Genomic DNA, 3061 nt, shown 5'->3' on the forward strand with positions numbered 1-3061 from the left:
CCTTGGTTTCCCAGCCAGCAGCTGAGCTGCTTTAAAGGGTCTGGCTTCCCCCACAACCAAAGCCAGGCTGTGGTTACAGTCCATAGCACTGTGCCTGCTACCAAAGCATAGGTATGAACTCCATGCATTCCCTGCTCAGAGGCATTTCAGTGGGGAGTTCTGAGCTGGTTAATTCCTCCTTCCACTTGAGCCCCACTGAGGCCAACTTAGGCCATGTAAATCTGGGTACACAAAGCATGATGTCACTACCTCAGCTATTGTGACAAATCCATTCTCCACACAGTTTATTTTCACTTTCCTTGCATGTATTTTATCTTGTACTCTTGCAACAATTTATTCTAAGCTGTCTATATGCTTCATCAGATTCCCAAGAGGTTCATAGCACAGAAAAGGCTGAGGATGTAGAGTCCAGCCCAGAGTTGGTCTGATGCCAAAGTGAGGCCTGGAAGTATTCAAATACAAAGAAATGTGCCTCTGCGATTTTCCGTGACACATTATCTCTCTACCTCTCTTAGCTTGGGTGTTTATGGGCAGAACCTGGTCTTTTTCCTAAGAATATAAAGGTTTTGTTTACAGAACAGGGCAGAGCCCAGGCTGGCTGTGGAGATTCTGAAATCAGGCAAATGAGGAGTCTATATTTATACACAAGGAAAGTGGAGGCCTGGAGAGGAGTAGGGCTCAGGCTGGGGAACTGGGTGGGCTCTGTGAGAACCTGGGATTGGGTAGGAAAAGATCGTCCTGGACAGTACTCTGCATCCCATAAGTTCAGTTCCTTGCCCTTGATCACCCAGTGAGTGCTGGCACTGGGAATAGAGAAGGTGCTGGAGTATTCCTGCCCTCTGCCTCCACCTCCAACCCCCAAGGTGTGGGGACAGGGAGTGACCTCAGGCTCTGCAGTCAGGTTGAAAGGACTAGGGCCCTCTCCATTTGTCAGCTCTACTTCCTCCTCCTCTTCTTTTTTTCTGTTTTTCTTTCTCTTTTCTTTCTTTCTTTCTTTTTTTTTTTTTTTTTGGTACCTGGGGTTGAACTCATGACCTCATGCTTGGCAGGTGCTTATGCTGCTGAGCTAAATGCCCAGCCTCTTTCTGTTTTTGTTTTTGTTTTTATTTGTACTGGGGATTGAACTCATAAGCTTGTGCTTGCCAGGCAGGCACTATGCTGCTGAGCTATATCCCTGTTCTGTTCTGTTCTGTTCTGTTCTTGAGACAGGTTCTTATCATGTAGCTCAGGCTAGCCTCAAACTTGGAGAAAATAGACATAAAGCTTTTGTAAATAAGGAGAGTATGAGGGGATAGAAGGGAAGGTAAGGAACTGGGGGGGGGAAACATCAAGTTATAGCATATACAGGTACAAAATCCCTATGATGAATGTAATCATTATGTATACGTAAAATGTAATGATAAGAATAATTTGTTTTGAAAAACAAACACAAACTTGTGGAGATCCTCTTACCTTGGAACCCTGAGTTCTGGTATTACAGGTAAGTGAGACAATAGCCAGCCTACTTGATCTTTCTTTCTTTCTTTCTTTCTTTTTTTTTAATGTGTCATAGTTTATTTCACAAATAGAATTTTACAAAGGATACCTATAAATACCAGATGAAGAGAGGAACAGGGTAAGATATAGGAAAGGAATGGTGCTTCCAGAGGGTCTGCAAGCTTTGTCTTTTTAAGTTCCTATGGCAGCAACATCACATTGGCCTGACTGATTATATCACTGGTCAGTGTCATCCATTTAACCTTCAGATCTTCTTCATTCTCAAGAAGTTAGGTGTGGCTGAAAATTCTCTACTTCTCCTTTTTTGAGCCTATGCAATGGTGACTATGCACAGGCCCTGGTGCTGTGGGTAGCCAGGTCCTGGGAGGAATGCCTGTGAAGGCTCCTCAGTAAATGCCCATCCTATGCTTTTCATGGTTACAGACATGACATTCCCATAGGCTTTGTGGACAAGACTTTCTTCCACGAAAAGGGAGTAGAGAATGAACAATCTAGTTTTGTCTTGTGCCTAGAACAGTGCTTGACACAAGTAGAGTTTGAAATTGTCATTCCCGGGGCTGGGGATTTAGCTCAGCGGCATAAGCACCTGCCTTGCAAGCAGGAGGTTGTGAGTTCGATCCTTGGTAGTGATAAAAATGAAAAAGACAAAAAAAAAATAAAATAAAATAAAAAGAAATTGTCATTCCCTTAGATGACATATCCACATGATTTTTAAAAATATAAAATGTAGGCTAGACGGAGTAGTGCACACTTGTAATCCCAGCACATGGGAGGCTGAGGCATGAGGATTGCTGTGAGTTTGAGGCCAGCCTGGGCAGTGAGTTCAAGGCCAGCGAGAACTGCACAGTGAAACCCTGTCTCAAAAAGACAATAAATAAATCAATAAATGTCATAAAATGTATTAATATTTTCTAAGCATTAAGCCCATAGATCTAATTTTGATTTCATTTCATCTCCACTCATACTTGTTCCTTGAATGTTCAAATAAATATCTGTATTCCTATTTTCCTTGTCTTGCTTTTTTTTTTGAAACAAATCTCACTCTATCACCCAGTCTGGCCCCAAACTCCCACATTCAAGTGATCCTCCTGCCTCAGCCTCCCTTCCAAGTAGCTCAAATCAGAGGTGCTCTGTGCTGGCTCCCCAACCCACGCACATAAAAGGTAAAGTACTGAACAGTGTTCTACACTTCCCCTTGTAAAATTAACATGTCTCAGATTTCCTTGCACAAAAATACAAAGAAAGTGCCATTTTTAGGTTTATAGATGCATAGATCCTACTGCTTGGATACATTATCATTTTTGTAACCAGTCCTCCATTGATGATTTTTGGGTTGTTTCTAGTCTTCTTTATTCCCCAAAATGTGTTGACTGACAATTTTGTACAGAACTAGATAAACCAGAGTAATCAGATTTACTCTAAGCTTCCCAGAGATGGGATCACTGATCCAAAGGGAATTTGCATCCATCACTCTGACGGAGATTACCCAATGGTGCTCTTTCTGCATTTTATTGACTTGTGTGCAGTGAATATTGAATGAATCCACAATATTCACTAATATTTT

Source organism: Cavia porcellus, unplaced genomic scaffold, assembly GCF_034190915.1.
Source record: "Cavia porcellus strain 051 isolate PalLab524CR breed Dunkin Hartley unplaced genomic scaffold, mCavPor4.1 scaffold_38, whole genome shotgun sequence".
Classification (NCBI taxonomy): Eukaryota; Metazoa; Chordata; class Mammalia; order Rodentia; family Caviidae; genus Cavia; species Cavia porcellus.